We start from the raw sequence: 15055 nt of genomic DNA, 5'->3' as shown, positions 1-15055 counted from the left end.
TCTAGTAGGAACTTGTTGCCTTTACTGATTCCAAAGAATCACGATTAGCTGTGATAACAAGAGAGTGTGCTGCCCCTTAAAGATAACGTATCAAATGCATATTTGAACCATCCACAGAACAAATTAGCACTACTAGGAAATTATCGAATTAAGTACCATAGTCTGTCGTTAATTTTGCAGTGCAAAAAACTCCAATGAGAACAAATAATGTGCCAAAAAATATGTGAAACTGCCAGAATTTTTCAAAAACAGAAGATAGCCGTAAAAAAGGTCTTGCTTATTGAATTTTTCAGTACTCACTTGACTTCTCTATGAAATTTATTACTCTAATATTACTAACACTTATCTTTGAATATTACAGAGTTTTTTTACATGCCATAATGTGAGAAATATTAAATGAACTCTACAATTGCGGAGAAAACATTTAGAAGTTGTTCAGCATCGATAAACACGTATTCACAAGTCTTATCCAACTTTCGAACGGTGTTCAGAATTAACAAACGATTATTAAAGCGTCTTGTCTAACATCTGCACGATTTGGTAGCTGTAAAATTACACACTGCAGGTGTGTTGTGGTAGGCGGGTAGCACCCTCACGGGCGTCGCACGGTTGGCAACGGAAACGCACGTTTCCGGCAGACGCCGACAGCGGCCGTGGCTGGACCTGGCAGCGATGCTCGCCCAGTGAGCCACGCCCTCCCCTTCAGCGGCTGCGAGCGCCCTCCCTTTGCCGCCGCGATACACAATGGCCGACGGCGGCTACGCACCCCAGTCTCAGTCGCGCCCTTCGACGGGCTTCAGTCTTGACCAGCCTTTCACTGTTCGCTCGTGCATTAGCAGGTCCATAGATTGCTTAGTGTAACAGCTGGACTTTACTGCTGTTTGTTCTTTTGTAAAAAAAAACTTCGCAACTCACTGAGAAAGTTACAAATTAAGTATAACTTCTCTTTACTGTATTTACGTGTCTGCTAATCGTTTCTGCTCCTGTCCATCTTTCTTGTGACCTTATGACCATAGCTTCTGCATCACTCTGCAGCCTACTTCTCCTTACCGACGGGGTAATACACAACAGGACGCAACAGTCTGTTGTAGATAATCAACGGCTCTCAAGTTCGCGACCTACCAGATTTTAAAATCACCTACTTTGATGGCACTACCTGTAACTTGTCTGATGAGAGTCACAATCTGATATTCGTTGGTTACTTCCGCAGAGTATTTATAAGAATTCAACAGTTTTTTATGCAACAATAGAATAATGATCTAACATTCAGCATTTAAAAACTTGACTGATTACTTCTCTGAAAAATATGAAACAAAATATTACGCAAAAATTGAGGTAAATAAATCAAATAATAACTCTTTTCCGAGTAAGTAGTGTTTAGTTATACACTACTGGCCATTACAATTGCTACACCAAAAAGAAATGCAGATTATAAACGGGTATGCATTAGACAAATATATTATACTAGAACTGACATGTAATTAAATTTTCACGAAGTTCGGCTGCATAGATCCTGAGAAATCAGTACCCAGAACAACCACCTCTGGCCGTAACAACGACCTTGATACGCCTGGGCATTGAGTGAAACAGAGCTTGGATGGTGTACACAGGTACAGCAGACCATGCAGCTTCAACACGATACCACAGATCATCAAAAATAGTGACTGGCGTATTGTGACAAGCCAGTTGCTCGGCCACTATTGACCAGAAATTTTCAATTGGTGGGAGATCTGGAGAATGTGCCGGCCAGGGCAGCAGTCGAACATTTTCTGTATGCAGAAAGGCCCGTAAAGGACCTGCAACATGCGGTCCTGCATTATCCTGCTGAAATGTAGGGTTTCGCAGGGATCGAATAAAGGGTAGAGCCACGGGTCGTAACACATCTGAAGTGTAACGTCCACTGTTCAAAGTGCCGTCAGTGCGAACAAGAGGTAACCGAGACGTGTAACCAATGGCACTCCTTACCATCACGCCGGGTGATACGCCAGTATGGCGATGACGAATACGCGCTTCCAATGTGTGTTGACCGCGATGTCGCCAAACACGGATGCGACCATCATGATGCTGTAAACAGAACCTGGATTCATCCAAAAAAATGACGTTTTGCTATTCGTGCACCCAGGTTCGTCGTTGAGTACAACATTGCAGGCGCTCTTGTCTGTGATGCAGCATCAAGGGTAACCGCAGCCATGGTCTCCGAACTGATCGTCCATGCTGCTGCAAACGTCGTCGAACTGTTCGTGCATATGATTGTAGTCTTGCAAACGTCCCCATCTGTTGACTCAGGAATCGAGACGTGGCTGCACGATCCGTTACAACGATGCCGATAAGATGCCTATCATCTCGACTACCAGTGATGCGAGGCGGTTGGGATAAAGCATGGCATTCCATATGGCTCTTCTGAACCCGCGAATTCCATACTCTGCTAACAGTCATTGGATCTCGACCAACGCGACAAAGAATGTCGCGACACGAAAAACCGCAATCGCGATAGGCTACAATCCGACCTTTATCAAAGTCGGAAATGTGATGGTACGCATTTCTCCTCCTTACACGAGGCATCACAACAACATTTCACCAGTTTGTGTATGAGAAATTGGTTGGAAACTTTCCTCATGTCAGCACGTTGTAGGTGTCGCCACCGGCGCCAACCTTGTGTGAATGCTCTGAAAAGCTACTCATTTGCATATCACAGTATCTTCTTCCTGTCGGCTAAATTTCGCGTCTGTAGCACGTCTTCGTGTTGTAGCAATTTGAATGGCCAGTAGTGTAAAATGTGGGTAATGTAGACCCTGATGACTCTAACTTCCCAAAAAATTTTAATGTCGTATCTGCACGTGAAAATGGTCATTTGCTGAGTATTGTACACTTTCTGTTTAGATATAAAGTTATTCGTTTCATAATCTGTTTCTTCACCCTTTCAAACTATCATCCCTGCTTCTCAGTTGCCGACATCCAACGACTGGGAACTTTTATTCTTCTCGTGGTGACGCACCGGTGTTATGTTCAATGGTTAGGGCAATGGGAACAGAATGATTTTGCTAACGAAAAAGGATGTTGGCGCGTAGACTGTTTTCTACTTTTGGGAAAAAAATAGATGACTGAGAGACCTACGTCTTCACTGTACCAGAGTGAGCGTTTCTGCTACGAGGCTTCCAATACAATGGTGAGCGTCATCTGAGAGTGAGTGGGAAATCCTACAATAGGCGAGGTCGCATTTTGTTCAGAATTTCTACGCAGTTGTTGAAAGAGACTGTCTCAATAAACTGCGGTATCACTTTTTCCACCTGCACCTCTATCTCTGGTGAACTATCCCTGGTGATGTTGCCCAAATATTTTCACTCATGAATCCTCAGGTTGAATTCGTCATAGTGTTTTCCTTCGTGGAAGCCACGTCTTTCTACTAGTTGCAGTGCGACTTTTCATTCGGCCGAAAATATGTCACTATTCGCTACACTGTAATGCAAGAATGTTTGATCTTCACCCTCGAATATTTACCTCAACTAGAATGCAATGTCGAGTTCAGACCGTCCCTGTTCAGCAGTCAAATAGTGGTGGAACGCCATTCCTAGTCTCAGAAGCTTTTCCGCCTGTCGTATATCAGTCACAAATTTTAATCTTATTTTATTCGTGGATGTTTTCTACCTTCCTGATCCGTGAACACCATTCACACTCGTAAGACAACCACGAAGAGATTTGGGTGAAACTTCCCAACGCTCACTGGCCACATTCTCTATTTCTGTACTGTCGTATTTATTTAATTAATTTAAATTGCAAGAGAAGAACAGAACGCCCGTCTGGCAGTTTCAACGCCTCTCAATTGCGTGATTAATGGCTCGCTGTGATACTGACATGCACAGTGCTTGTTATAATTATAATTTTCCTCCCTTCCAGCATGGCTGTTGTTAAAAGACTATAGAAAAGTACTTTGCTAGCCTCGTAAATATCAGAGTTACTGGTCACAACAGAATCTCGTTATGACTTAATAAAGTACGAGAACAGTTATGAATTTCATTAATTTACGTATGTCTCACCTATCAGCACGGCGACAGTCGCTGTGGAACACAAAGCAGCTGCAGAAGCTCCTCTGCCTGTGCTGGTGCCTTAGTAGACAGCTGTATATATGTAAAAATAAAGGTAATCAGTTGAGTTCTTTAATTACTACTGCCATATACATTTAGCACGACAACAAGGTAATTATCATCTGTTAGTAGTATGATGAGACAGTTAATAATATCAAAGTAATCAAAGTTCATCATAATTGTCACAGCTGACGTAGTATCCATATCAGTTGATATGTAGTATAACGGAGATCAATTGCTTTATCTAGATTTGTGGACCATGAACCTTGCAGACGTGGGGTCGCTTGCGTGCCTCAGTGATACAGATTACCGTACAGTGTATGCAGGCCGCAAAGAGGCGGTATGTGCGGAGGGGCCTGACGAACTCGTGGTTGCTCAACAGGCACAGCCACCTGTTACAGGGCCAGCTGTCTGGATGGTACACTAACGTAGCTTTGTAACATTAGCCATCACAGCCTTGCTGTACCACTACTGCAAACATCTATAAGGTAAACTACGGCTGTATTCCTTTTCCAAGGACATGCAGCTCTGCTGTAAAATTAAATGATGATTGCAACCTCCTGGGTAAAACTTTGCGGAGCGAAAATAGTCCCCATTTGGAAAACGGTACGGGGACAATTCGGCAAAATTTTTGTGATCAGAAAAAACAAGACTGGCATTCTACAAGTCGGATCGTGGAATGTTATAACCGTTAACTCGATCGGGAGGCTAGAAATCTGAAAAGAGAAATGGGTCCCACGTAACTGCAGTGGGTGTTAGCGAAGTGTTATGGTCCAGTGAGAGCAGTGTTATCAGCATTAAATCAAATACAGGCAATGCACGTGTAGGTCCAGTAATTGATAAGACATTGGGAATGTGGATTACATTTGCTACTATGGGCAGGCTAGTTAACGCACTATCGTAGTCACGATAGACACGAGGTCAGCACCCAACACAGTAGTATAGGATTACAAGCCAGCTGCCTCCGCAAATGAAGAAGAGACTGAAAGAATTTATGATGAGATGAAGGATATAATGGAGAATGTTAAGGAAGAGAAACGTTTAATCACGATGGGGGACCAGAACTAGATAGTAGGAAAAGAAAGAGCGGAGAAATATAAGGGGAAACCGAAAAGTTTCCGTTCGGAGGCCGTGCAGTTCAGAAACGGTATGCCACCCAGACATAATCACCGTGAGCACTGAGGCAGTCATCCCACCCATGCACCAGACTGAAGATATTCGTTTGATAATACACTTTGTCCTGTTGCGTGAAGGAATCTGTAATTGCCCACTGCACATCATCGTTCGACAGGAATCGTTGACCCTTCAAAACCTTTTTTAAGGAATCGAAGGCGTGATAATCCCATGGGGAGAGATGAAGTCTATAGGGTCACCGACTCGGCAGGTGACGTTTTTAGTGATCACTGTCTCAAAAATCTACGGTTACCAGTCTTTGAATGCTGACCCCTATTCTGACTGGACCAGAGGTGGGAATCTTCCTACATGTCGGTCAGCGCGCCTGAAGATGGCGTAATATATCACCGAAAATGGTAGCTCAATAAAATAACAATTTGGAAATTTAGACGGCTGAAAGGCGTTTAATTTGACAGTCTAAAATACTGAGCAGCCGAGGTCCCGCAACCATCTGTGAAAATATGGACGTACAGAAACGAACACGTTCGGCGACAACGTGTCTGTCGAACACTCATAGGCCTGATTGACTAAGTTCATGACAAATTAACTCGGAAACGGTGCAACGCACCTAATATTTTTTTCAATATTTTTCTTGGCACATCCTGTACTGCTTCTCAGATTGTTTCTGACCATCCTGTATGAAAAACGTCCGGATGACGCGGACAAGAGTGCAGTCACTGTCACAATGCGGAAATTCAGTGATTTACCTGATGGCCAGTAGTTCGTGATAACACCCTTTCGGGCCAAGGGTGGAAGCATTTCCGAAACGTCTAAGTTCATAAACTGACCTCGTGCCACAGTGGTTATATACTGTGCATGCAAAACGGCCCTATCCAAAACCGGTGCCGACACAACTCTGATGCACCTCTGGGGCAAGGGTGTACGACGGCTGCAGAGATGTGTACGGGCGAATAGACGTGGAACTGTTGAGTAGATGGCGGTCCAGATGTACCAGGATGCTACCAGCAGTGATGTATCGTCCAGAGATTGCGTTGCAATACCAAAGTTGGCAACACGAATCGATACAACACAGCAAAGGCTCACTGCAATCCACAGTACTGTATGGTAGGTACTCTGGAAGACCACAGCCCTCGCCGCCTCCTCAGCATATCGGAGTCCTAACGCTGAGCTCAATATAATGTCGATCTAGTAAGAACTCTCCTGCAGTTCGAGACTCACGGACAGCAGCCAACATCATCCAGTAGGACAGTGACAGTTAAAGTTTATGATGTGTAATGACAACTTCTGCCACCGAATGTATCAGGATGACCAAATGTAACGGGGAACATACCAAATGTAGTGGATGGGTGCTAGTACGTGCCATATTAAAACTTGTCCGAGCTTTCCAAATGATTTGTTGGTTCGAACTGCAGTGCCCCATTCACCTCGGTCTGCGTCACAGGGTCCCGCAATGCTGAGGCCACTGCCCCAGCGACCCAGTGCCATGCGCTGCTGTGTCGGGCTGGCCTTGTACACCAGTAGAGTGCGTCGTGGTCAGGATGCCTGGAGTTGGCTCAGCGGTCTGCACCCCTGCCGACTCAGCGCTGCTCGGTGTGAGCCGCGGGCGGCCAGCTGCTGGTTCTACTCGCCAGCGTGGCTGACATCACAGCGACGAACAAGCGCCCTCGCCTCGGGAAGTCTCCGGCGTGTGTCAGGAGCCGAGAAGCAGTAGCGAGCTGAAGAGTTGCCCACTGCTGACTGGCTGCAGACCGTACGTCCGCCTCAGAGGATCGAACCAACGACCTGCCATGTACTGGGACACTGGCATCCCATCTGTTGCTGCGTGTAGCCCGGTGGTATGATACGCCCAGCCTTCCAGGAGAGCTGCCACACTTGAATGAATCTCGTTAGGAAACGGCACCTCTGCTTTGCTAACGCACTGCTCAGCACCTAAGTTGCGCCAGTGGGGCTCTTCTGCCTACAGCTTGCGCCATGCGAACCGTTGTGTTTACTCTTTTTAGCAGTTAGATGGCCCTGTGGTCTCCATTCCACTTTGCAACTGCTGGTCAGCGTAACTTACTGTAATGCAGCCTGCAACTGGTTGTGACTTGCGCTCATAATATAGCACAAAACTAACTTTCCCTATCCTAACCGGCGGTGCCGCTACAGATGAAATATATTTACTTATTTATGCATTTATTTTACCTGGCAAGATTAGGGCCTTCAGGCCCTCTCTTACACCTAACCAAGCATACTCTGATTCAACAAATTTCAGTTTCTACAGAACGTTAAGGACATATAACATGTTATACAGTATTAATGTTAAAGAAAAAAGATAGAGATTATAAAAGTAGTACGATGATAATCATAACAATCAAAAAATAATTATAGCAATCAAGAATAATAATAATAATAATAGTATTGACTATGTATACGAAAGTAAACATATTTTTCTTTCATGAATGTCAGTCCTATTGCTAGTTGGGAATTTTCTCGTTATATTCTTGCAGCTTGTGAGTTATTCTCATCAAGCAGAGACATAAGACGATAGAAAGGGGTGAAAGATAGAAGAGGTAGATAGGTTAGAGGAAGAGAAATAGAATGGTAAAATTCGAAGCTATGATAGAGAGGAGGAAGAAAAAGATGATAGGGGCACAACAATGGTGGCTATACCGTCCCTAATATGTAAGTCTTGAGTTCCCTCTTGAATGTTGAGTGGTTCTGGATAAGACGCAGATCACAGGGAAGCGCGTTCCATAGTCGTATGGCTGAGATGGAGAATGTTACTCTGTACCTCAAGAGAACAGTTCGACAATTAGTACAGCAAGCGATGCTTTGCTAGTCCATGACAGCTGTAAGTTATTCCTACTTCTGTTCCAAAGAAGTCGGCCAAAGTTAAATAAATCAATTATTCATGAATGTAATAAACCGAACTAGTATTTCAGGTGTTCTAACGTGATGAGCACTCTCCTGGAGCAATCAAAGAACCCACCACTGTATCTGGAAGACCGTAGCTTCGCCTGGTCTCAACAAACAGTGACTCCTCAAACATGACCAAACTTTGGTGCGAATAGGCCCCTGGAGCAGGCTCCTGGTCATGCATCCACGGTGACCGCTGTTTATTGGCGACGAAGGTACGAATCTGCACTCCTCCAGTACCGCAACTGTACGTCCACTGAGTTGTGACAGAAGGTCTTTTCGGTTGAATCACGTTTTACGCTACATCAGAGAGATGGTCGTTGGTGTGTACTGCGTGAAACTTCTGGTAGCAAACACCCTGCAACAATTATTGTCAGAAGGGTGGATGCCAGAGGAGGGAGCGTTAACGTATGGAGGATCTTTTGGTGGTGATCGCGTCGTTCAGGATGGCACAGTTCGTTTTTGCCCGACACGATAGCTTCTACCAGATGCTACTAGCATTGTTCGATAAGTACCATGATGTTTTTACCGTATTCCCTAGCCACGAAATACCGTGGATTTAAACCAAATCGAGAATCTGTGAGATCAACGCGACTGGACTGTGCACGCCAGCGATCCACAGGCAAGAAACCTAGCGCAACTGGCCACGGGACTGAAGTCGGCATGGCTCCACATCGCTGTCCGTGTATTCCCGAATATCTTTGAGCATCTTCCTGCAAGTCTCACAGAGATCTGCTCTGCAGATGATAGTTGCTCAGGCTTTTGAATTGGGTCACATTAATATGTCTGGTCAGTGTAATAATAATTAGAATAAATTTAAAATGGATATTCCACATAAAGCACAGAGAGTTTCACATCATGATCTGACAGCTTGGCAAAGATGGGAAAGGGCCTAAGGCTGTGCATGGAACTGTTTCTCAGACTCTGCAGTCGAAGCGAATCTAAGAAATATTTTTTAAACAGACTCGGTTCTAAAATTTTTGAAATTTATTTGGCCAAAGGTTCCAAAGTGGGCTGAATGGAAAAGCTACATAGCAGAATGACAGCTGCCTTTAATACTTTTGAAGCGTCAGAAATAAAATGTTACTTTTTCTGAAAGACGCCATGCCACAGACTTACAAGTAGCGTCAGCAAACGCTGGGAATATCAATAGTGGAGACGTGTTTTGTTGGGCGAGTACATAAAGAGAAATTGGAGATTAACAGAGTACGCAACGATGTTAAACATGGTGACCAAAAATGTAAGAACAAATGGAAGAACAAGATATCGTCTGACCATTTACAGTGGATTTGTATGGACCTGACAGATAGTAACTTACCCTTGTTCAGCGGAGAATAAATTTATCACTGCACTATTTGATGAAAAATATATTATGCTGTGCGGGTGTCATATGAAGTTAGGGTCTTATCTGCTGATGGTATTGTTAGCCGCTCCAAGTGAAGACACCAGCTGTTGTGCTTCATATTTTAGGTTGTTTTGTAAGATTTATTCATGCTGCAGTGTTCATCTATGACTTTACAGTGTATGAAATGTAAGGAAACCAGCTGGGTGTTCGTTTCGTGCAATTCGTAAGACGCTTTACTTAAGTTTACGTAAATAAGCGTATTTATTGTGTTTGCTTTGTTCTAGAAATACCGTAACATGGCATACTTACTGGAGCTCAAAAGATGGTGCTAAACAATATTTATTAGCAGTTTCGAATGTACACAATTACCAATGTTACTTGCTTCCTTCAAAAACATCTTTAATTGATTATCTCGGTCTACCCAACTTCAAAAAAATTAAATGTTTGTTCTGGTTTATATCACTGTGATTTCCACACTACTCTTCCACTATGAAACTGCAAATTAATACAGGGTGCTGAAGAGAATTTCGCACAAAATATCAACACACTATTAAAACAAAACAAATATAAAGCATGTTTCGATGACAAAAGGATTCAAAAACAGCAAGTCAAAAAACTATGAATGTGATAGAGACACAACATAATTAAAAGAAACTGTTTACTATGCCTGTTCCTTATTATAATAAAGTGCGTCATATAAGTTCTTCTCGAGAACTTAGATCCACGAACTTCACAAAAACGGCCATTTCGTGTTGATTGTATCACAACTTGTGCGAATGTATTTTGTACGATAACAACAGTTGCAATCAAATTTGTGATATACACGATTATAACTGCATGATAGTAGCCACATTCAAAGAATCGTTTACCCTAACTTTTATTGTATATCGATGCAAATAAACCCACATTTATGAGAATCTTCGGAAAGTGCGAGTGTTTTACATTACTTATTTCGTAGTAAATCGGCGTTTGTGATTTAGTTGCTTTAGCACATATTGTAACTAAAATATTGTGTTACATTTAGATGTTCCTTCAGAAGCGGTATATATTCTGTTCACTTATCGTAAATTAACGCAGTTTTCGGGTTTGTTAGCAACTGTAACTCAAAAAGTTACAGCAAATTATTAAATATAATCCTAAGTTTCTTACTGTCATAACAGAAATCTCGTTTTCTGCACTAATAATTAGGACCGTTTCAACAAAATTCAACAAACGCCATTTACAAAATTTTGCAAGCCAGGTGTTTTTTAAAGTATTCAATATAGTTGATTGAAAGCATTTCAGAAATATAAAAATTGCCCTACCATAGGTACAAGCACAACAGAGGGGTACCTTTTGAGAGGCCAAAAGAAACCTGAAAAAGGATAGCAGCCTTTTCAGTAGTTACAGGGGCAACAATTTGGATGAATGACTGATCTGACTTTGTAACATCGAGCAAAATGGCCTTGCTGTGCAGATACTACGAACGGCTGATACCAACAGGCAGCTATGACCGTACCCAAGGGCATGCAGCTCTACTCTATAGTTATTATTGTGGCGTCCTCTTGGGTAAAATATTCTGGAGCTAAAATAGTCCTTCATTCGGATCTCTGGGCGGGGACTGTTCAGGAGGATGCCATCAGGAGAAAGAAAATTGGCGTTCTGTCGATCGGAGCGTGGAATGTCAGGTCCTCTAATCGTGCAGGCAGGTTAGAAAATTAGAAAAGGTAATGGGTAGGTTGTAGTTAGACATTCAAGCAATTACTGAAGTCCGGTGGCAAGAGGAACAGGACTCCTGGCCAGCTGAATACATGGTTATAAATAAAACATCGAATAGATGTAATGCAGGAGTAGGTTTAATAATTAATAAAAAATAGAAATGCGGATAGGCTGCTACGAACAGCAAAGTGAACGCTTAAGTGTAGCCAAAGCACGCACAAAGTTAGCAACTACCACAACAGTACATGTTAATATGTCCACTAACTCCGCAGATGATGAAGGTATTGAAGAAATGTCTGATGGGATAACAGAAAATATTCAGATAGTTCATGGAGACGAAAATTTTGCCGTGATGGGGGACTGGAATTCGATAGCATGAAAATGAGGAGAAGAAAAAATTTGATCTAATTATATACTGGGGGATAGGAATAAAAGAGGAAGTCTGGCAGACATAGCACAGAGCATAATTTAATCATAGCTAACACTTGATTTAAGAATCATGGAAGAATGTTGTATGCATGGAAGAGACATGAAGAAACCGGACAGTTTCATACTGTTTATATAATGGTAAGACACAGATTTCGAAATCAGATTTTAAACTGTAAGACTTTTTCCAGGGGCAGATGTGGACTCTGACCACAATTTATTGGTTATGAACTGCAGATTAAAGCTAAAGAAACTGCAAAAAGATAGGAACTCAAGGAGGTAGGACAGAGGCAGGTTGAAAGAACGAGAGGTTTCTGAGACTTTCAGAAGGAGCATTAGGCAACTATTGACTAGAACAGGAAAAAGGAATACAGTAGAAGAAAAATGGGTAGCTTTGAGAGAGGAAACAGCGGAGGTAATAGAGATCAGGTAGATAAAAAGGTAATGCCTAATAGAAATCCTTGAGTTAGACAGGAGTTATTGAATATAATTGACGAAAGGGAAAAATGAAGCAGGTGAAAGGGAATACAAACGTCTAAAAGATATATTAACAGGAAGTGCAAAATGGCTAACTGCAATGGCTAGAGGGCAAATGTAAGAATTAAGCATATTTTACTAGGAAACTACAGATACCACCTACTGGAAAATTAAAGACGTCTTTGGAGAAAAGAGAAGCACATATATGAATATCAAGAGCTCTTAGGCCAAACCAGTTCTAAGCAAAGAAGGGAAAGCTTAAAGGTAAAAGGAGTATATTGAGGTTCTACACAAGGGAGATGAACTTGAAGGCAATATTGTAGAAAGGGAATAGGATGTAGATGAGCTGGGAGATATGACATACGATACTGCAAGAATGGAGCACTGAAAAACCTAACTCAAAACAAGACACTGGGTATAGACCACATTATGTTGGAACAAATGAATGCCTTGGGAAATACAGCCATGACAAAACTCTTGCATCTGATGCTGAAGATTAATGAGACAAGCGAAATATCCTGAGACTTCAAGAAGTCCAAACAAAGCAGGTGATGATAGGTGTGAATACTACCGAGCTATCAGTTTAATTAGTTGTAGTTGCAACACACTCACAAGAATTCTTTACAAAACACTCACAAGAATTCTTTACAAAACACTTGCAAGAATTCTTTACAAAAGAACGGAAAAACTGGTAGAAACCGACCTCGAGGAAGTTCAGTTTGGATTCTGGAGAAATTTAGGAACACCCGAGGCAATACTGACCCTGCGAATTTTCTTAGAAGATACGCTATAAAAGATAAACCTACTTTTCTGGCAGTTGTAGACTTGGAGAAAGCTTTTGACAATGTTGACTGGAGTACTCTCATTGAAATTCTGAAGGTAGCGGGGGAAAAATACAGCGAAGACGATTCACAGCCTGTCCCCCGTCAAATCCAGAGGGGGGTGAACAGAGCTGTGCCATTTAATGAGTTGCTCAAAGAAACGGGATGGTCTACGAGTCTGTGGATGGAGACCCGCTGATGTCCGCTCTGGCAGCGAGCATGGCCGACTACAGGGCGATCGAGAGCACTGGGGTGGCCTATATTGTCGAAGCGCCACCGGGGCGTGAGAAGACGCCTTCGTCCAGAAGAATGAAGACGACAGAGACACCCCTAAAGGAACTGTCTTGGTGCTGCCACGAGGCAGCGGTCCGAGCGGGCCAGTTTCGGTAACGCCGCTGCAAGGTTCATTAGTGAACGAATAAGACCATCGCTCTATGCCGTGACCCTAAAAACGGCCAACGGCGATGGCGACATCTCGGCGTTGCGGAAGCTGCTGGGCTTCTCATTTACGGCAGAAGCTCTCCCGTCCGACACGGATCCTCAGACTCAGAGCTTCTAGTGCCAGGGCGAGAGCCGTGTCGCCAAGTATTGCCTCAACGCGGCGCGGTGCGTCAACTGCTCCGGCGAGCAAGACAGCCGCGCCTGCGACCACGGCAGAGAAGTGCTGCCGACTTAAGCCCGGTGTGGCGAACCGCACATCGCCAGCTGGCGCGGCTGACCGCCTATTTCGAGCCACAGCCGTGCCGAAGGCGACGAAGCGGCCGCAGCGGAGAAGACGACAACGGCGACGATGGGCGACGGCGGCACAGGTGAGGGACAGCGCACAGCGCAGAAGCAGCTACCCCAGCCAGTGGCGGCGACGGTCGCCCAGAAGCGGAAGAACGGGACGCAGCTCGAGCCCTCAAAAGAACATCCGAGTCCCCCACCGCCGTTGAGGAAACCACAGCCGCCTTCAAAGCAGCGCTAGCTGTGGAGAAGGAGGAAGCCTTGAAGGATCTGCGTGTTCGCCGAGGCCTACGTTCAGCAACAGGAGAAACCCGACGACCGCTCCTGCAGATACGCAGAAGAGCGCCGTCGACAAGCAGGAGATTCCCAGGGTGGATGTCCCTGCGACCATCCCGGCACCACCGCAGGAGAACAGCACTATGAAGACGGCCATCGACACAGAAGCAACGGCGAAAGCTATGGGGGCGCCCAGTGCCAAGGTTGGAGAGAGAAAGGCAGCGCTCATTGCCAAGGTGCGAAAGCCCTGCATAGACATCCCAGCACAAATCGCCGAACATGCTGCCCTGCTCGAGGAACAGTTTCAGTAGAACTGAGCCATACAGTAAACAGAAGACAGCTAACATGACCATTGCCACTGGCCAACAACAAAAAATGGTTAAAATGGCTCTGAGCACTATGGGACTTAACATGTGAGGTCATCAGTCCCCTAGAACTTAGAACTAGTTAAACCTAACTAACCTAAGGACAGCTGGCTGGGGTGGCCGAGCGGTTCTATGCACTACAGTCTTGAACCGTGTGACCGCTACGGTCGCAGGTTCGAATCCTGCCTTCGGCATGGATGTGTGTGATGTCCTTAGGTTAGTTAGGTTTAAGTAGTTCTAAGTTCCAGGCGACTGATGACCTTAGAAGTTAAGTTCCATAGTGCTCAGAGCTATTTTAACCTAAGGACATCACACACACCCATGCCCGAGGCAGGATTCGAACCTGCAACCGTAGCGGTCACGCAGTGCCAGACTGTAGCGCCTAGAACCGCTGGGCCATTTCAGCCGGCTTGGCCAACAACAGCCTGGTGCTGCGCCATCAGATGACTGCAGTTCAGATGAGCCGTCGTTGAGCTGTTGCGGAATGTAGCTGGACCCAGTCTGTGTCAGCTGCAGCTTTAAAGTCATTATTATTACCAAATCGTCACTGCCACGGACATGGGTAAGCTGCAATCTGAGGACCACTGTTTGACTGCCCAGTCTTTGGTGACCGACCCTCTGCGGCGGCCTCTGTAAGGTCCACCTGTCCACATAACCGTCACCAGAGTTTTCCAGCCAGCCACTGCTACTCTCCAGCCTTTGTTCCACAGCTGACTCTGAACAGCGCTGCGATCTACCAAATGGAAGAGAAATGGCTGCCTTGTGTCCAAACAGTGGACACTTCCTGGCTTAGTACTGCTGCAGGGT

Source organism: Schistocerca americana, chromosome 7 (genome assembly GCF_021461395.2).
Source record: "Schistocerca americana isolate TAMUIC-IGC-003095 chromosome 7, iqSchAmer2.1, whole genome shotgun sequence".
In the NCBI taxonomy this organism is placed as follows: Eukaryota; Metazoa; Arthropoda; class Insecta; order Orthoptera; family Acrididae; genus Schistocerca; species Schistocerca americana.
This window is presented reverse-complemented; position numbering follows the sequence as displayed.